The following is a 21242-nucleotide window of genomic DNA, read 5'->3' on the forward strand; positions in this document are numbered from 1 at the left end:
TCCCAAACTTTTCAGTCTCTCTCCGTGTGAAAGTCATTTCATGTCTCTAATAACTATCTGCCTCAGAATGCCTTCTGACATGAAGAATTGTTCTGTGTAGCTTGAAAGCTTGTACCTTCCACCCTAGTGGAAGTTGGTCCTATAAAAGATATTACCTCACCTGCCTTGTCTCTGTCATATTATGGGACCAACATGGCTACAACAACACTTTGAACCCTCTTCTACTTCTGCTGTATTCCTTTTGAGATAGTGACGAGAACTGAACACAATATTCAAATTGAGGACATACCAATGATTTTATGTAATTCTATTATAACATCTTCAGTATTGTTTTTAATCTCATTCCTTATACAGCCTAACATTTTATGCACTATTTTTCTTCCTTAAGCAATACCACTGCACTTTTAACAGCAGGTTTCATTTAGTAGTTTACACTGATGCCCAGGCCTTCTTACTGAGTTGTTGCATTTAGTTTAGAACTCAGCAATACATATGGGTAGTTCAGATTATTCCTTTCAGTTTCAATATGTATTACTTGTACTTTGTTTAATTTCATCTGCCATTATGCTGCTGATTGGCTTAGCTTTATGGGGGTCTTAGAAATTCCTCCCACTTTCTGCTAATTTTGACTAACTTTAAATAGTTTTGTATAATCTGCAAATTCAGCCACCTCACTATTTCTCCCTTTTCCAGGTCACTTGGGAATATATTCACACTCTTAATCTTTGCATGTTGAAGACTGATGATTTGTTCTTCCTCTATTTTCTGTATCTTAGCCTGTTTCTAATCTATGTCAATATTTTACCTCTTGCTTCAAGGCAACTTGGTTTCCTTAATAGCCTTTTTAGGGGATTTTGTCAAATGATTTTTGAAAGTCAGATCCATTGTTTTTCCTATATCCATTCTTTTGTTTACGAGCCCAAACAAATATGAAAGAGAGAAAAGAAAAAATTACTGGAGTATGGTTCAGAAGGTTGAGAGGCCCAGGAAGACAGGCAGGAAATGTTTATCCACTTGAGAACCATTTAAACCATGTCCTTTGAGTCTTCATTTCTCTCCCGCTTCCAAGATACCCTCGCTTGACTTTTCAGTTGAAAGCACCTTATACACTAGCCCTTCCACCTCCCATAGTTCTCAATTTGCTTTGGATGCACAGAAATCCTTGAGTATCTTGCTTCAGTCTTTCAAAGTATTCTTTTTAAAAAGTAATTCCTTTATAGCTGGCCTGCATGAAGGATAGTCATGGCTTTCATAGAGTACAAACAGGTCCTTCACCTTTTCCCTACTCACATTAGATAAGCAGACCACCTGCTTTGGCTAAAATGACTCCCATTGTTCCTTCATCACCCAAGGCTAGGCCATCTGTCTATGCTTAGACATCTGTAGCGAAATTGAGACTCACTGGCATGGCACCTCCTGCTGGTCTTCTGGGAATTAGCTCTTTTCCAGCATATGGAGCACCCTCTGAAGGCCAGTGTCTCACCTGCCGCTGGCCCCATGTCCCTGCCGGATCTCAGTGCCCTTTATCTCGGGGTCCTGCCCCAGCAGTACCTCCACACACTGAGTCTCCTCTCCTAGGGGAATCCCCAACCTTCTACACCCAGCTTGCCTCAGGGGCTACTACCCGTTGTCATCTAGCCCCCTCTCACTGAGGCAGACTGCAGTCTGTAATGGCCACTCATCATTGACAAGGGGTTAGGACCAGCTGCCTCTGCCTATTCCCAGGCTGCACCTCTGTAGCCCCAGTACGTTTGTACGCCTTCACCAAGGCCTGCAACCTGGGGGTTTACCAGGCGGAAGCTCCTCAGTTCATCTTGCCCTTCCCCAGCACTGTTCTACTTCAAGTACCGTGCTCTCAGGCAGCTAGCCCTTCCCACTCCAGGGCTAGAGTGAGACTTCTGCTCCTGGCTCCCAGCCCTCTTATAAGGGCCAGCTGGACCCTGATTGAGCTGGCCACAGCTGTGGCTGCTTCCCCAGTCAGTCTAGCTTGTGTGCTTTTCACACCTGTTCTCCACAAGTGGGGCAGCTGCCCCACTACAGCATCTTATGAGAATGTCAAACTCATTCTCTTCGGAGAAACTTGTGGAGAAAGTCAAAAATATTCTTTTCTCAACCTCTGGAACCGGCTTTGAAGCTTGCTAATACACCAAACATTGTGGCCAACTCTAAGGAACATCTCAACTCTTAGGCCTGACCCACACAGGTTTTTTTTGTACTGTTAAAATTTTGTCTGTCTAGAAATCTATATACTTAAAGTAGTTCCGTCCCCATATATGGATCCAGTTATATTGGTGTATAGCAGGGGCTGTCAACCTCTGGCATGCGGCCCTGGTGTGCTGGGCCAGTTTATTTACCTGCCGCGTCCGCAGGTTCGGCTGATCGCAGCTCCCACTGGCCACGGTTTGTTGTCCCAGGCCAATGGAGGAACGGGAAGTGGCGTGGACGAGGTATGTGCTTGCCGTGGCTTCCCTCCCCCCACACCCCATTGGCCTGGGACAGCGAACTGCGACCAGTGGGAGCTGTGATCAGCTGAACTTGCCGACGCGGCAAGTAAACAAACTGGCCCAGCCTGCCAGGGTGCTTACCCTGGCTAGCCACGTGCCAGAGGTTGCCGACTCCTGGTGTATAGGTACTTATACTGGTATAGCTTATTCCTATAATAAGCTAAGCTGATATAAGCATCTTCAGTCTCTGTGACATGGACCAAGACTTGGTATCTTGATCCATAATATGATTGCCTTTATGGCAGTGAGCAGAGTATGTGGCCCTTCCTCGTAGGACAGGCAACAAGGGATCCCCTGTTCAGGTAACTAGTAAGCTAAGATTTTGAAGACCGACTGGGTTGAAATCAGATCCCTGTAATATCACAAGCAGCACTTCATTATTCCTCCCCCTGTTGTAAACCAAGTAGGAAGTATTCTCAGGGGAACTGCCAAGATAACTGGGAAGAGTTGGAAAAAAAGAGACCAAAGAAGAATGCTGAACAGTTTCTCAGAACTGGTAAGTATGTTTATGTTTTATGCCAGGGAACTCTGGAGATAGTGGGCAGACCAGTCCCATTTCTAGAGCAGCGACTGTTCTGTTTTCATAGCATTCCAGAGGTATATCATATTTGAGGAACCTGGAGACATTTATTTATTTGTTTATATATTTGTATTACAGCACTAGCCTTTGGACTTGAAAAGGTTAAGTGAGTGTTATCCCATTTTTATGTCAGGGGAGTGGCTTTCATCTGACCACCTAAAAAACAGGTGACTTGACTATAGATCCAAATACAATTTACCTTTATAATCTTTTATCTTTTACTTATTAATATTTCCATATAAAGCAAATATAAGGAAGTATTTCTTCACACAACGCACAGTAAACCTGTGGAACCTTTGCCAGGGGATGCTGTGAAGGCCAAAACTATAACAGGATTCAAAAAAGAATTAGATAAGTTCATGGAGGATTGGTCTATCCGTGGCAATTAGCCAGAAAGGGCAGGGATGCAACCCCATGCTCTGGGTGTCGCTAGTCTCTGATTGCCAGAAGCTCGGAGTGGAAAACAGGCTGGATCACTTGATTGCCTGTTTTTGTTCATTCCCTCTGAAGCGCCTGGTATTGGCCACTGGGATAGATGACCCATTGGTCTGACCCGGTGTGGCCATTCTTCTATATATACTCATTTGATACAAACCATTTTGCAAACTGCACATGCAAATAAATCAGGAAGGTGCCAGTATTTACTGGATGTTGTCCATAGGGAATATTTTCCCTCTGGTCCTGAAGAACAGTTTCACCTGTAACAGACAATGTTTTCCTATCAATGTGTGAATATTTAAAGCAGTTTTCCTGTTACACTCACAAAGCTGCACAAAACAGATTACCTGAAGGATGTATGTGTAGGGGTTGTACTTGTTTGAAATAAAAATAATTCTCACTGAATTCAGAATTCTCATTGAATTGCTGGGCATCTCCAGAAATGGCAGAGGGTTTGTTTCTCCTCTCCCTTATATGAAATTCCCTTCTCTATTTTGTAAAATCTTTGGCTGTCTTAGAAACCTGTGCTGCTGCGTTTTTCCTCCCTCTCAGTTCCATCCCCACTTGCACCTCTCTGCCCCTTTCATTGTGTTTTCTTTCAAATCCTAGCTATGACACCTGTCAAAATGACCTTGGACTTTGGATAGACAGGCATATTTGCGTGCATTGTGTTCCTGCTGCTTTGCTCTGTGTGTGTGTGTGTGGGGAGGGGGTGGGATTTGTATTTGTGATAAATTTGCTTGTCACACTTGATATGCAGAGATCTGAAGAGCTTCTCTTCACTGAGTTTACACAGTTTTGTAGTGCTAGAGAAAGTTGTTAAAGTTAGGTATACCCAATTCACAGAGCAGAACAAGCAGACATGCTTAGAGGAACACTAACTATATTTTATATCTGCCACTTCTGATTTAATGGGAGAAATTTACGTTAACTTCTATTAATTTTAATCTTGTGAATTCAGAAAAAAATATTAAATAGATTTTTAGTCTGCATACAATAATACAAGATTATGCAATGGCCCCCATCAATGAGATGCTGAAAGAACACCAAGAGTTACTTTTACTTGTCATTTAAATATAATATGAGAGAGATGCTTCCCTCCCCTGCTTCCTGCCTTCTTTTATGTTCTTTGCAATATGAATTCACTAACACCTTATTTAAGTTATTTTTGTCAGCCAGAACTTTTCCTTCACATCTGACTCAGACAATGCACTCATTTCAGTAACATTTTTTCATCTGACTTTGAGCAAAAATGAGTAAAGTCTCATAATCAAATGGCTGCAAAAGGAAGAACAATGGTTGGTTAGGAAAAGGAGTACTGTGCGTTTGATTTTAAATATACTTTGCACTTATTTTGCTTAGTGTGCTGTAAACATTTTTAAATACATAAAGTCATTAGATGCTTGCTAGTAATATATGCAGAAACTGTATTAATACCAGTCACCCTGTACACGCAATATAATTAAGGAATTTTGGGTCTGATCCTACAATGCTGACTGCCTTTGACTTGGGCAAGTAGATGGGATCGAGTAGGAGTTCATTCTCGCTCTTGCTTCTTCTCTTGAGTCCCCACCACCATTATGAAGGTGGGGAGTAGTCAAGGATGATGGGGTAAGATTTGCACAGATGTGGATGAAGCCTGCTTTTTACAAGTTACATATGTTAAAGCTAATTCCCCACTCTGGCACTCTAAGTGCAGAAGGTGGGGGTCCAGAAGGATTTTAAAAATTAATACTGGCCACTCCAGGGTTGTATTAAATTCCCAACGTTACAGGTTTTCTCTTATCTTGGATTGGTAGATGCTGCCACCACCCTAGTGTAGAACCTCTTTGAGAGCCCAGGAGGGCGCACTTGGAAATTCCTTCCTGTGGGGGAGCCCTCATGCCCTTTCACTTCCCTCCCCTCCGGGGAAGAGCTGAGAAAGAAAAACAAAAGAAATCATCTGTTGCCACCAGCTAATTAAGCAGCATATGCACAAACCTCTTATAACACACACATCCAATTCTGTTCTTAAAAAAGGTGAATTTTATTATTCATAAAAAAAAAAGAGAAAGGAAATACATCTGGGAACTCAGGTTATTGCTAGATTTAGATAAAACAACAAGGATTAAGCACCAGGAATAGCTTTCTTAAGGTCCAGCTTAAAGGTTACAAGAAAAACAAAAGCACCTGGGGTTAGCACAGAAGAATCCACAAGTCATAAAGAAATAGAAGATACCCTAATTGTGTTTTCCTAGACATTTCCTGATCTACATACATATCTGAGGTTTTAAATGAGTGGTTCTAGGTATGATACTGATGATTTTTTTCATACCTGCTCAATCTTCTTAGAGCATAGCTCTGCCCTCTCCGCCTCTCCCCAGAGAACGACAGACATCAAGGGAGTTTTTTTTTTTCTCAATTTTAAAAAGGTCTAGCCTTCCCATTGGCTCTTTTAGCCAGGTGCCCACTCACTTCCTTTTATCTATAGATAACAGTGAGACTTTTTAACCCTTTACAGGTAGAGCAATTAGAGAACAGCTACTAAGAGGGATTTTATAGCTACTGTCTGGCTGAGTGTTTGTAAAAGGGAGTTTCCCAGACCCCCCTTCATTATCATAACATACATTTTTAAAAATCAGGCTCCATTCACATCTGTGGGTGTGTACACGAATGTGTGTATATACGTATGCTGTCTCTCTGCAGAAGTGGGGTACTATATTTGATAATATTTCAGAGAGAATACAAAAGTTTTGGGGATTGCTGAAATGCTTACAAAAATTGTTTATCTCATAGCTCTGTCTGGTGAAAAATGTCAAGCACCTGGTACATTGTGCAGTATGTTCTAGAGTCACTATGGGCACTTGCCACAAAATTTTAGCTCATGATATTATCTCTAATACATTCAGCATTTTGTTGTGGTCTCAGTCATTGCCAATTTTTATTTTTATTTTTCAAATATGTGTTAGAAAAGAGCCCCAGAATATCTCATGGATCGTGGGGTATTAGCTCAGACCCTTCCCTAGTGAAAACCAAACAAAAGAAGAAAATTGGTGTGAGAAGATGTTGGATTCCTGAGTTTTCCTTTGCAGAATTTGGTGGCTATTGTATGGTCTTGAGAGAGATCTATAAAATTACATGTGCTTCATTGGAGCTGGCTTTCCTGTAACTTGCACAAATTTACCGCACGTTTCCACTGACAACACTTCATTTTAGTAACCATAAAGCCAAACAGATTATCTAGTCCAAAACCAGTTTTTATCAGAGTGGGCATCAGGAAAGTTTAATTGAATTTACCATCACTGTCCCTTGTAGATTGCTTTGTGGTTACCCACGTGGTGGGTAATTTCTCAGACTGCAACAAGAAATAGTTCTGTGGACTTCAAGGACTTGTATGTGCAGAAATGTGGTAGGGAAAGACAAACTGTCCTTACTATTGTCTGTGAGACATTCTCAAAGAGGAATGATAAGCTGAGTGTTGGGTTCAATCTGATGCCCTGGTTAAAAAATAGCTTACTCTGTGTAAAAATAAATAATTATATAATAACCTGTTTTTTGGTCTTGTGGGAAGAACTCTTGCTTTTTACAGCAAATGTACAACCATGCAGTTTTTGCTTCTATGGATCTGTCCACACAGGGAAGTTATTTTGAATTAAGTTAGGGTTTGAATTTAAAGTGGAATAGCTATTCCTAATTAACTGCCAGCGTAGACATGTTTATTGCAGAATAAAAGTGCCTTATTCCAAATTATCTTAATCCGTGTCTTAATTAGCTTAACCCACAGTGTGCATACCTCACAGAGAAAGGGTTAGTGGGAGACTGGAAGCTCAGTTAGCCCACCTGGTTGTATGTTGGGAGGGGGGTGTCAGGTAATTCTGTTATCCGACCCAGTGGAAGCACTGGTTGATTTATTTAAGGTAAGGAGGCCCAAGGCATTGGAAGAGAGGGAAGCTTGGGGGAAAGGCATAGAAAGAGAGAGACTGACACACGCACCATGTGGGAAGAGGCAAACAGGAGCTGGGTCTCTAGGATGAAAGCCCTGGGAGAGGCATCATTCTGTACAAGAGCAGCAAAGAGCTCTGCAGAGGCCAGGGTAGGGTAAAGAGTCTGCATAACAGTGAGCTGAGGTAGGAGCTGTGAAGGAGGTCTAGAGAGAGGCCAAGGGAAGAAGCAGTTCAGGTATGAAGCGGGTCAGAGGAAGCAGACAGTAGCTACTTGCTTACAGGTTCCCTGGGCTGGAACCCAGAATTGAGGGAGGGCCTGGGTTCCCATACAGGCCCACTGAGGATGGTGGCGTGAAAACCTCCTGATAGAGGTTAGGCCATGTCTACACTACAGGGACTCTAGTGGTGTAGCTACAGAGCTGTAGCTATGCTGCCATAACGGCATAGTGTAGACACAGACTCCGCGTGAGAAGGGGTTTTCCCCATCACTGTAGGAACTCTACCTCCACAAGTGATGGTAGCTTGGTTGACAGAAGCATTCTTCTGTTGATTGACCTAGCTGCATCTGCACTGGAAGTTAGGTCAGCATTGCTACAGCTCTCAAGAGTAGGGTTTTTTCACAGAAATACAAGGTAACTTCTAAGCATAATGAATGTGTAAGGTGCAATATAAAGGCACAAGTATTCATTGGTAAATGAGTTCTACAAAGTAGCATAAATCCCCTGATTACACTTTTCAGCTAGGTGCTAGCTAATGTATGATATATTTTTGTACAAACAGAAATGTTCTCCATGACCCTCTACTCTCCAGCATTTAGAGGTAAAGATACGCATTCTCTGTGGCTTTTTACAAATACTGCTTCATAACATTCTGTTGCTATGGGAACATTTATGATGTTCTTATCTCAAACATTCCTTGAGCAACAAACTGTAAAGTTGCAGATTATTGGGGGTATGGGGTGTGTTTGTTTGACACAACTGCGTGAATTTGCAAAGAAGGAAGCTCTTGTGACACAGTTTTATCTCAAAAGCATCTAAAAACCAAGCTGCTTAAAAAGTAGACACACAAAATTAGTTCTTTTTTTTAAAAAAAAGAGAATAAATGAAAAAATGGCTTTCAGTGTTTCCCAAAAATATTTAATTGTGAGTAGTGCCTTACCAATTTGGACATGGATGAGAGGCAGCTAGTTGAACTTCAAAAGAGAGGTCTGGAGCACTGCACAGGGTGATGGTCTGGATAAGGCCAGGGTGATGTCGGTAGATTGTGAGGAGAGCAATCAGAAGACATGGCAAGGATTATACTTTAGCCCTTTTATCGAAAATGTATACCTACCATTTGCTACCTGCATACATAGTTTGTGGGTATCTTTGCATCCTCAACTGCTATTAAGTGATCATGTAGCAGCAGTGAGTGAGGAATATTATTGTTTTGTGATGGTCTTGTGAGGAAATTGTCAGATTTTTAATTTTATTTCCTTACACAGACCTTGCTACTGTAATCCATGCCTATGAGATTTAGGACTGGACAGCTGCAATGCGATATATGTAAGGCTACAACTTAAATCAACCCAAAATTAAAGTTGATGGTGAATGGTATGCTTTTGTTAAGAGGCCCGTCTCTGGAGACGTAACACCAGTGCTCCATGACCCACACTGACGCCCTGTTGGTTTCAGAGTGGATTTTTAGCATGTTAGTTTTGATTGATAAAAGATGTAGCTGCCTGGGACCTGCCTGCTTGAGTGATTCCCCTCCTTATGCTGTTGCAGCTGCAGTCAGTGCAGGTGCTCAACCTAGGGTCCCTTCAATTTAAAAGCTGCCAGCTGACTATTTTCTTTGGGAGGCCCTCATTTTTGGGAACTGTTTTTTCTCTCTGATGTGAACTTAGCACTTGTGGAAAAGGTGGAGTATCTGAGTTTTGTTTGTTTTTCACTCTCTGATTAGTCATTTTCTGGTTTTGAGGGTGTGGAAAAGCTACTGGTTTTATCTTTTGTATGATTGTATTTTTAATTTATATACGTGTCTAGATCATGAGATAAGCACTTTTGTATTTATAAATGAGCTATTTCAGATACATTTAGTACAAAGGAAGTACTTGTGATGGGGCCATCATTTTCTAAGTTAATGAGGCACACAAGTGTAACATTAAATACATTCAGAAATAAACAATAAAAATGAATGTCTTGTTTCCTGTCTGATTATGGAATGTCATAAATCATTCCGGGATTACCTTTTATTTATTTTAGTTGGGAATTGCATCATGAGCAATGTAAACATCTGCAGACCTGTGATGTGAGAGCTGTAAGTAAAGTGGTTTCTAATTCAAATACAGATGAACCACAGAACAGTTTTATATCTTTACTATCACTGAAGCACTGCTTATTTTTTATGTATAACTTAACATAGTTTTTTAAAAGCAGAGAATATTCCTTTCCCTCCCAAGTACATTTACTTGTGAGTAGCTATGGACTATTCCAAAGTGACTGTGCAGTGCTCCAGACCTCTCTTTCATGTTTATTAGGGCTCCCAGTTCTGTCTGCTGCTGATATTATCAAGTGATTCTTTGCATTGCTTTTGCTATAAAAAGTGCCATGAACCACATATGAGCAGTTTTTAGAACTATGCAAACAGTAAATGAGAGCAAGATCCACCTAAAAATAGGACTAAAAACATAGTTGGGGGAACCCTAGCAATTATATGATAAAATGTTGAAATGCAGACAAGCAGGTATTATTTAGAATAGGTTATTTTTTTGACCAGGCAAGGAAAAAACTACAACCCTACCGCCAGTGCCCCATGTGGTTTTATGCTGTAATGGAATGTCCTATATGCAGTGCAAGTGTGTGTCTCTTTTGAAGATGAAGATTCTACAGTAACTCCTCGCTTAACATTGTAGTTATGTTCCTGAAAAATATGACTTTAAGCGAATCCAATTTCCCCATAAGAATTAATGTAAATAAGGGGGGTTAAGTTCCAGAGAAATCTTTTTCATCAGACAAAAAACTGTATATTATATAGATATACACACAGTATATGTTTTAAACAATTTAATACTGTTCACAGCTATGATGATTGTGAAGCTTGGTTGAGGTTGTGAAGTTAGAGGGTGGAAGAGGGAGGGATATTTCCCAGGGAATGCCTTGCTGCTAAATGATGAACTAGCACTCAGCTGAGCCCTCAAGGGTTAACATGTTAATGTAGCCTCTCACACAAGACAGCACGAACACGAGGGAAGGGAGACAACAGAGCAGACAGAGACAGATACACACCTTGTGCGTGGGAGAGAGGGAGAGATGCACACTGCCCCTTTAAGTAAGCTGACCCACTGGTAAATGCATTGTCTTTTCAAGTGGATCAGGAAGTTGAGACAGCAGCTGCTGCCCTAAGCGCTCTCTGTCTCTCTCCTTCCATCCGTGTCCCCTCCCTGCTGTATATGGAGAAGGGGTAAGCAGGGTGCAGGAGCATGGGGGAGGGAGACACCCTGACATTAGCCTCCCTCTTTCCCCCTCTGCACAGCAAGCAGGAGTCTCTGGGAGCAGCTGCAAGGCAGAAGGCAGGAGCAGCGCATGGCAGTGGGGGGAGGGACAGCTGAACTGCCGACAGTTGATAGCCTGCTGGATGGCTGCAGCACAGGGAGCTTAGGGGAGTAGAGAGCAGAGAGGGCAACTGCCGGTCCACCCTGGTTCCAAGCCCCCACCAGCTCGCTGCAAGGGGCTGCTCTTCCTGCAAGCAGTGGACAAACCAGGCAGCTGCCAAACGACGTTAGAAGGGATCATTGTACAACTTTAAACGAGCATGTTCCCTAAATTGATCAGCAATGTAACAATGAAACAACATTAACCAGGACGACTTTAAGTAAGGAGTTACTGTACAGCCCAAGGTAACAACATCCCTTTAGGAAAAAGGAGGTGCTCAGAATGATGGTGTGCTGTGCTGTGCTGTGCTGTATTGGGTTTCAGGCATAGGTGCTGGAACCAGAGGTTCTGGGGGTGCTGCTGCACCCCTAGCTTGAAGTAGTTTCCATCCTATACAGGGTTTACAGTTTTGGTTCAATGGCTCTCAGCACCCGTATTACACAAATTGTTTCAGCACCCTTGGTTTCAGGGATGTCTCCTAAATAAATAGCAATTTAGGACTGCTTAGTGAATTCAGTTTTACGTTTGTTACTGTACTGTTACTTGCAATGTCTGCTGAGCACCCTTGGTTCTCACTGACTTCTGCGGCAGTTGCACTTTACAGGATCAGAACCTTAGGTGCTTTTGTTCATTTTGGGAACAGATTGGCCAAATGCTGTGTGCATTTAGTCACAAAAAGCAGTTTTGTTGGAACACTTTTTGGTCTGGTTTTCTAATTTTTGACATCTGCTTTGTTCACATTAAATACTCTGCAAAGAGCTTGTGCGCTCGGTTTCTGTCTCCTGTGATGAATGAATCAGTTATTTTTATCATTTCTGCACAAGATAGTGAGATGTCATAACATTTTGCATTTTCAGAACAATTAATCCACTGCATCTTCTGAAGATCTCTTTGGCAAAGTGGTAAACCTCAGAATGCATAATATGCATGCACTGATTTAATCAAGTCCAATAATCCTGTTTTCTGATTTGTTTGTTGGGATGAGCATTTTTGTTCAGATGGTTTAGTAGTCATTAAGGATTACTGTTGGTTGACTTGACTCTACATCCTTTTAAGTATTCAGTTTGTGGTATGACAGAGGGTTTTCTTACCCCTCCTCCATTCCCAACATTCTGTACTGAGGGGCAATCCCTTCCCCCTTGCAGATTGGAGGCAGAGCAAAGATTGACAGACAGCCTGAGGTCAGAGCCGCCACCCCTCCGGAGAACCCCAGAGTTCTGTGCCTCCTCTCTTGAGCAGATAGCAGACCAGGACTCTCCTCTTGCAGAACCTTTCAAGATAGCACTACCAAAAAGATAAGAAAAAGCAGCTCTGTCTTTTTTCTGGGGGTTTGAGTCAGGTTTGCCTTGGACCCTGTCCTAAGTGTCAGATTACTGCTGGATTATACCTGTTTTCTACTTCTCTATTGGCCCGTTGCAGATAAGGAGAGGGAAAAATAAATGCTCCTCAAGTTTTACCCTTTCCTGTCCAAGGACACTAGGACTGGTCTGTCCAAACTGCAGAGAGGAACCTGCAACCACACCAAAAGGCAACATGGGGTCAGGCCAGGTCCCCCTGTCAGCCTTCAGACATAGGACCTAACCTTCTCAGCCAGTGGGAGGACCAGGTCCTTGCTGAACCAGGGAATTAGGCCATGGAGGGCCGTCCTACATCTCATCTTCCAGCCCAGTCCAGGAGGTGGTGCAGGCAGATCCCATAATAGGTCTGGAACCTTTCCTCAGCCTCATGGGATGAACTGTTCATCTCAGTTGGTCCTGTTAGCCATGGAGCAGTAGTAGCTGTATGGGGACCATCACCCTCCTTAACCTCAATGGTAAAGTAAGGAAGTGTCTCTGCTTCTAGTATAGGCAAACAGGCGGGCTACATGCCAGTGGAGCCTTTACCGACAAAGGAAATGAAAAAAATACTTCTGAAAGCTCCTTCCCCGCTGTGGAGACATTCAGTGGAACACTTGTGGAAGTTCCTCCCACTATCTAAATTATAGTGGCCCATGTCCAACAAGATCGCTTATCTCTTATCTTGTCAAGTATCAGGGGGTAGCCGTGTTAGTCTGTATCCACAAAAACAATGAGGAGTCCGATGGCAGTTTTAAAGACTAACAGATTTATTTGGGCATAAGCTTTCATGGGTGTAAAAACCCACTTCTTCAGCTGCATGGAGTGAAAATTTCAGATGCAGGCATTATTATACTGACACATGAAGAGAAGGGGGTTACCTTACAAGTGGAGAACCAGTGTTGACAGGGCCAATTCAATCAGGTGGATGTAGTCCACTCCAAATAACTGATGAGGAGGTGTCAACACCAAGAGAGGGCAAGTTGCTTTTGTAGTGAGCCAGCCATTCCCAGCCCCTATTCAAGCCTAAATTAATGGTGTTAAATTTGGAAATGAATTTTAGTTCTGCAGTTTCTCTTTGAAGTCTGTTTTTGAAGTTTTTTTTGCTCAAGTATGGCTACTTTTATATATATCTCCTACTGGCTTTTGTATGTTACCATTCCTGATGTCCGATTTGTGTCCATTTATTCTTTTACGTAGAGACTGTCCGGTTTGGCCAATGTACATGGCAGAGGGGCATTGCTGGCACATGATAGTATATGTCACATTAGTAGATGTGCAGGTGAATGAGTCCCTGATGGTATGGCTGATGTGGTTGGGTCGTCTGATGGTGTCGCTTGAGTAGATATGGGGACAGAATAGGCAATGAGGTTTGTTACAGGGATTGGTTCCTGGCTTAGTGTTTCTGTGGTGTGGTGTGTGCTGGTGAGTATTTGCTGCAGATTGGGGGCTGTCTGTAAGTGAGGACTGGCCTGCCTCCCAAGGTCTGTGAAAGTGAGGGATTGTTTTCCAGGATACTTTGTAGATTGTTGATGATGTGCTGGAGAAGTTTTAGCTAGGGGTTGTATATTATGGCCAGTTGTGTTGTTATTTTCCTTGTCCTGTAGTAGATGACTTCTGGGTACCCGTCTCACTCTGTCAATCTGTTTCCTCGCATTCTCAGGTGGGTATTGTAGTTTTAAGAATGCTTGATAAAGATCTTGTAGGTGTTTGTCTCTGTCTGAGGGATTGAAGCATATTCAGTTGTGTCTTAGGGCTTGGCTGTAGACAATGGGTCGTGTGATGTGTCCTGGATGGAAGCTGGAGGCATGTAGGTAAGTATAGCGGTCATTAGGTTTCCAGTATAGGATGGTATTTATGTGGCCATCACTTATTTGTACTTTAGTGTCCAGGAAGTGGATCTCTTGTGTGGACTGTTCCAGGCTAAGGTTGATGGTGGGATGAAATTGTTGAAATCCAGGTGGAATTCTTCAAGGGCCTCCTTCCCATGAGTCCATATGATGATGTCATCAATGTAGCGCAAGTAGAAGAGGGGCGCTAGGGGAAGAGCTGAGGAAGCATTGTTCTTAGTGTCCAAAAGATGGGGTACCAGCATGAATCCCCCCTAAGCTTAATTACTAGCTTAGACCTTGTAGTGCTGCCACCAACTAGGACTTGCAGTGCCTGGTATACTTTGGTCCCCCCAAAACCTTCTCAGAGGATCCCAAGACCCAGACCCCCTGGGTCTTACACAAGGAAAGTAAACCCTTTCCCCCACCCTTGCCTCTCCCAGGCTTTCCCTCCCTGGGTTACCCTGGAAGATCACTGTGATTCAAACTCCTTGAATCTAAAAACAGAGAGGAGTACACCTTGCCCCCTCCTCTTCCCCCTTCCCCAAGAGGTAATACAGATTCAAGCTCCGTGAATCTAAAACAAAGGGATTCCACCTTTTCCCCCCTCCCTTCTCTCTCCCTATCTCCCACCAATTCCCTGGTGAGTACAGACTCAATTCCCTTGAGCCTCAACAAGGGGGAAAAAGTCAATCAGGTCTTAAAAAGAAAAACTTTTAATAAAAAGAAAGGAAAAAAAAAGTAAAAGTCTCTGTAATTTAGATGGTAAATATTACAGGGTCTTTCAGCTTATAGACACTAGAGAGAAGCCTCCCCCCAGCAAAATACAATTTAAAATACTTCCAGCAAAATACACATTTGCAAATAAAGAAAACAATCAAAAAGACTAACCCGCCTTCTACTGGTACTTACTATTTGAATAGAAAATTAGAGAGCTTGTAGGTACGTCTGGTTACCCTCTCAGAATCCAGAGAGAACAACAGCCAAACAAACAACACAAAACAAAGACTTCCCTTCACCGAGATTTGAAAGTATCTTTTCTCCTGATTGGTCCTCTGGTCAGGTGTTCCAGGTTCACTGTTTGTTAACCCTTTACAAGTGAAAGAGACATTAACCCTTAGCTATCTGTTTATGACTGATGTGTCCTGGATGGAAGCTGGAGGCATGTAGGTAAGTATAGTGGTCATTAGGTTTCCAGTATAGGGTGGTGTTTATGTGACCATCACTTATTTGTACTTTAGTGTCCAGGAAGTGGATCTCTTGTGTGGACTGATCCAGGCTGAGATTGATGGTGGGATGGAAATTGTTGAAATCCAGGTGGAATTCTTCAAGGGCCTCCTTCTTATGAGTCCATATGATGATGTCATCAATGTGGTGCAAGTAGAAGAGGGGCGCTAGGGGAAGAGCTGAAGAGTCGTTGTTCTGAGTCAGCCATAAAAATGTTGGCATACTGTGGGGCCTCCGAGTACCCATAGCAGTGCCACTGACTTGAAGATATAAGTTGTCCTCAAATCTGAAATAATTGTGGCTGAGGACAAAATATCAAAGCTCAGCCACCAGGCGTGCCATGGCCTCATTAAGGGTACTGTTCTTGACAGCTTGTAGTTCATCCTCATGTGAAATATTGGTGTAAAGAGCTTGTACATCCATGGTGGTGGTTTCAGGAAGATCACCAATGCATTGCAGTTTCTTCAGGAAGTCTCTAAGATAGCTAGGAGTGCTGGTTGCATAGGGTCTGAGGAGAGAGTCCAAATAGCCAGATAATCCTGCTGTAAAAGTGCCAATTCCTGAGATGATGGGATGTCCAGGGTTTCTAGGTTTATAGATTTGGGAAGCAGATAGAACACCCCTGGTCGGGGCTCTAGGGGTGTGTCTGTGTAGATTTGTTCCTATGCTGTAGCAGGGAGTTTCTTGAGCAGATGGTGTAGTTTCTTTTGGTACTTCACTATCCTCCGATCCCACTGAGGCCTGTAGAATGTGGTGTTGGAGAGTTGCCTGGCAGCCTCCTGTTCATAGTCCGACCTGTTCATTATGACTACAGCACCTCCTTTGTCAGCCCCTCTGATTATGATGTCAGAGTTGTTTCTGAGGCTGTGGATGGCATTGTGTTCTGTACGGCTGAAGTTATGGGGCAAGTGATGCTGTTTGTTCACAATTTCAGCCTGTGCATGTCTGTGGAAGCACTCTATGTAGAAGTCCAGCCTGTCATTTTGACTATCAGGAAGAGTTCACTGATGGGTGGAGACATCAGAAATTTGCCATATGTGAGCAACTTCTGTCTTGGACAAGTGGGTACTAGAGTCAGTTCTACAGAGTTATGCCATCAAATTGACCAATGCCTCCTCCCCCCTTCCCCCCAAAGACAAGTTCACAGTGTCACCTATGCCAGGAGGGGTGGTCCAATTTGTAGAAAAGGAAGAGTATAAAATGGCTAGACCTCAGGACCATTGCATTAGGCCTCCTCCATTTTCAACTGAGAGTTGATCAATGTTATCCACACATACTCTGCTACTGCAATGGCATAGGTCAACCAACAAGGGGAAATGAAGAAGGCAGATTTCGTTCTCCCTTGTTAGTTGATGTATGCCACTGCAGTGGTGGTGTCTGTATGCATAAATACTGATTAGCTCAGAACATCACCTTCTCTCTCGCTCTTTCTGAAAGCTGTCCACATACAGGAGAGGGAGAACATAGCTATGGAGTGGCTCAGCAGGAGGCAGACCTGGACATGAAGAAGTGGAATCTGAATCCTTCAGTATTTCAGGAGGTGTCAAAAAAGTTCAAGGGTCCAGTCTTAGGGCTTGTCTACAGAGAGAGCTTTAAACCAGATTAAGGAGAGTTAATCCAGTTTGTAAACTCTTGCATACATACAACATAGTTCATTGTAGAGCACTGTGTCCGCATTTTTATGAGGTCTGGAGTCCTAATTCCATGTGCTCTAAGTTCAGTGCAAATTGAGTTAATTTTTTCTGTTCCTGTTCACCCAGTGCTGCTTCCCGCTACTTTCAGTCCTCCAACTGCTATCCCACACCACTTTGCAGACAACTGTTTCTGAGCTGTCTATTTACCTCTGTGCTCTTTCCCATTTAAAAACTGGTGCAGGGCCAGAATTTGCTTATTTGCTTCTAGATTTGAGTATCTCAGCCTTGCTGAGCTATTACTCCAGAGTCCTTACAATGTACCTCAAGCAGCTGCTTGGAGTTGTTCCTAGACGGCTGATGTCATTGCCTTCTAGAGAGAAGCGTTGGTGCAGCACGCTCTTGTGGTCAGCCACTGGGATAAAGATATTTTTGTGCACATTGCTAAGTAGATGTCTGCAGGGTCAGAACCAGAACACCAACCAGCGCAGGATAAAGAGCTAACCACTCAGGAGGACTTGCTTTAGAACCAAGGATACCAGGAAAAGGTCTGATAGTGGACATGTAACCTTGGTATTATTTAAGGAGCTGCACAGGATTTTGATCAGTTAAATGACTACTGAACCCCAAAAGGTTATGGTTCCTGTTCCCCTATTCTTACCACCACCGAGGACGAACTGGAAGAGTCGGAGGTAGAAAATGAGGAGGCCAGTGAAGACCTGTCCCTGGAAAGGCAGGATCTCTTTGGGACTCAGGACTCTGATTAGTGTTCTCAATTAACATGAGGTAGACATTGGCATTGCATGACCATAAAAATAAATAAATAAATAAAGACTGTAGCTCCCCACTATACCATGCATTCTTACAGGAAAAGAGCTTTATCTTAGAGTTAGCAAAGCTTTTAAGGCTTTAAACAATCTTACATAGAAGAAAAAATCTGGGAATTGTGAATATTTTAAACAATCTGAGCAGAATCCTATATATTTTTCTCTACACTTTTCAATAGGAGTGCAGGGGAGATGAAGCAGAATCTAAGACTGAAAAATTGCTCCGTTTTGGTCTGGATATTATGTGGGATAGCTGCATGGTAATTCCCCCAGGTATAGTTTTGCAATTCCCTTTCACTCTAGTGTTTCTGGGGGAACCATCTTGGTGAATAACATCACAGCGTATTGTGCTGGTCTGCCCTTTGTCTTTTTTGAATAAGGCTATTCTCTGTCTCCTAGTCATCTGTCTCAGCATAATGTCATTGAGAGTCAGGACAACCTAAAGAGAATGTAGAGGGGATTACTATCCCGCTTGCCCTCAGATGTCCCCTGCTGTCCCCTCCAACACTATAAGTGCCTCAAAAGCCTAGCAAAATTGGGAACATAATTCCCATCCCAGCCCCAAGTCTCAACAGCAAACCCAAACAGCATATACTGCAGTCAAAAATCCCAATCTTGTCATCCTCCATCATGCACACACTATTTACTAAGGTTCCCCCAAGACTGGGAAGAATCTCAGGGAGGGAAGGTCAGAAATACATATAAAAATGTTATTGTAGCCTCTCCAGAATATAATCAATAATAGCATATAGTGGGATTTGTTTTTGTTTTTTCTTACTCCAACCATGGTGCCTGCAGTGGCCAGACCCTAAAAGACAGGGCTTTTGTCAACAGCTGAGTGGTTGGCTAACTTGAGGCAGAAGAAATGGAAAACTCAGGATGAAATGTTCTCAGACCTCATTGCAGACTTCCCCCCAAAATGGGGAGATGGAGGGTTGTGCTTCTGGTCAGAGAGAGAAAAAGAAATGAAGCTCTCCAGAGCGAGTGCTGGAGTGGCCAGGGTTTTCTTTGCCTGGGGGAATATAGAAAGACCATGAGGTTCTTCACAAGGACATGAGAGCCTGAAGCAGAGGCAGTCAATGCTCTGTCTCAGAGGTGACCACAGGACCTACTTTATGCTTTACCTCTTTTGGAAAGGGCAGTAAAAAGAATCTAAAGGAATAGGCCAGTCATCCTGACTGTCTCATGCTGGCTTCAGAGACCATGGTTCTTCGACTTAGTGAGGTTACAGCTGGAACTCTTTCTGAAATGACAGCCTCAGAAGGAATTCCAACCCAAGAACTGATCCACTGCCAAAATCTGCATTTGCTAAAATTAGCATTCTGAAAGCTGAAAGGGGAGAACTGAGGTATCTGAGATACTTGGAGAGAATTCTGGATGCACTTTTGGTATCCTGAAAAGCATCTACCAACAAGATATATTGGATCAATTGGACTAAATTCCAATACTGGTGCTACAAAAGGTGGATTAATACCAAGACAGCCACAGTAAAGGATGTCTTAAGAGTTTCTACAGGATGGGCTACCAATCCCAATACATTAGAGAGACATGTTGTGAGTGTCCTGACCAAAAATCTGCCTTGGTTCATTACAATTCAAGACCCCATCAAAAGATTCCTTAGCAACACTCGACACAGGTTTCTGGAGCATGAATTTGGTGCTAGATGCCTTAACCAAATAACTGAGCCACTACACTGTTTCAGCCTCCTCTCTCGTGCTGTCTCTGTCCATGTGGCTTTCTTTGTAGCTAGGAATGTATTGGAACTTGGACCATTGTCTATACAGACTCATCTTGTATTTTTCATTACGACAAAGGCCCAAATTTTTAAAAAGTATTTAGGCATTACTGCTGTCAGTGTTGCAATACCTAAGTCTCATTTTCAAAAGGGATTTAGGCACTTAGGAGTCTAAATCCCAATGACAGTGGGATTTAGGCTCTTAGTGTCTAAAACCCTTTTGAAAATGAAATGTGTACATATTGCGTTTTATGTTCTGGAGTTCTCCATTGAGGGAGAGTCCTGGCTGCAAGCTGTCTGTCAATCTTTGCTCTAACCACCTTGGAGCAGTGGCATGCCCAGTAGTGTACAGAGTGTCTAACATTTAGAGTGTTAGAAGGAAAATTCATAGGTGAGAAGGAAATTTTCCTTTTGGGATTTTTTTTTAGTTGTAATTCTTAAGACCGGAACAATAAAAATATTCAGTGCCTGAAGAAACCTATATTAAGGCTGTAGTTTTCTATTGTTCTTACTTATTTTTAAACTTCAGTTCATTTTTAAAATATCTTCGTATGCTTGGTGTATTCTGGAAGTTCAAGACGCATGTAATCTGTATTTGTTTTAAAGAGCTTGTTTTTCACTTCCAGGGACATAAGGAACTATAGAGATTCCAGTGTGACTGACTATACCAGGAGTAGGCAACCTATGGCACGGGTGCCGAAGGCGGCACGCGAGCTGATTTTCAGCGGCACTCATACTGCCTGGGTCCTGGCCACCAGTCCGGGGGGCTCTGCATTTTAATTTAATTTTAAATGAAGCTTCTTAAACATTTTAAAAACCTTGTTTACCTTACATACAACAATAGTTTAGTTATATATTACAGATGTATAGAAAGAGACCTTCTAAAAACGTTCAAATGTATTACTGGCACGCAAAACCTTAAATCAGAGTGAATAAATGAAGACTCGGCACACCACTTCTGAAAGATTGCTGACCCCTGGCCTATACCATGTTGGTGTTCCAGGGAAATCTGCAATTGCTTAGCCTCTGCAGCAGAAAGGATAGCACTGCCTGCCCTCTCATTTCTGTTGCAGCTGTTTTTATTTACTGTTTCGTTTTGTTAGTCTTACTCAGAGCAACTGCACTCCCCATGTTGCCTCTGTGAAGGAAAGGACTGTTAGAAATGGCACTGTTTGCTGTGTACATAAAACATGGCGGAGCTAGTTAAGAAAAAGTGTGGGTGATGGCTAGTCATTCTCCCCTATTTCCAGCCAGGCATCTTAGAAGTATGCTTCAAAAAACCACAGACCAAGCGTGAATGAAGAATATAAGGAGAAAAGCCACAATGTTTCTTTTTTTTCCTTTCCAGGAGCACGTAATAAATTAAACATCAGGTCTGAGAACTGGGCTCTCGTTGATTATTTAAATAGCATTCTCTTTTCTATGCATCTCATCAGCTGGCACACAAGTCTGATGTGGGAATTGATGATGTAGGGCAGAGGTTCTCAAACTGGGCATCGGGATCCGTCGGGGGGGTCATGAAGTTATTACGTGGGGAGTAGCAAGATGTCAGCTTCCACCCCAAACCCCGCTTTACATCCAG

The 21242-nt window shown here is 42.7% G+C and overlaps 1 protein-coding gene across 17 annotated transcripts in view; it reads left to right on the forward strand.

Moving 5' to 3' along the window:
* TRERF1 (transcriptional regulating factor 1) overlaps nucleotides 1-21242 on the forward strand; it is a 145626-nt gene that overhangs the window by 75772 nt on the left and 48612 nt on the right. For 6 of the 17 annotated variants that reach the window (XM_050951754.1, XM_050951753.1, XM_050951756.1 and 3 more), the window contains one exon: nucleotides 9689-9743. The exons of 10 other annotated variants lie outside the window; for them this stretch is intronic. The gene's annotated coding sequence lies outside the window, so the exon portion shown is untranslated. Of the gene's footprint in view, nucleotides 1-9688; nucleotides 9744-15390; nucleotides 15411-21242 lie in introns of those variants that run through there. One more of the 17 variants, XM_050951765.1, reaches the window with a different exon arrangement.

This window comes from Gopherus flavomarginatus, chromosome 4 (genome assembly GCF_025201925.1).
Source record: "Gopherus flavomarginatus isolate rGopFla2 chromosome 4, rGopFla2.mat.asm, whole genome shotgun sequence".
Lineage (NCBI taxonomy): Eukaryota > Metazoa > Chordata > Testudines > Testudinidae > Gopherus > Gopherus flavomarginatus.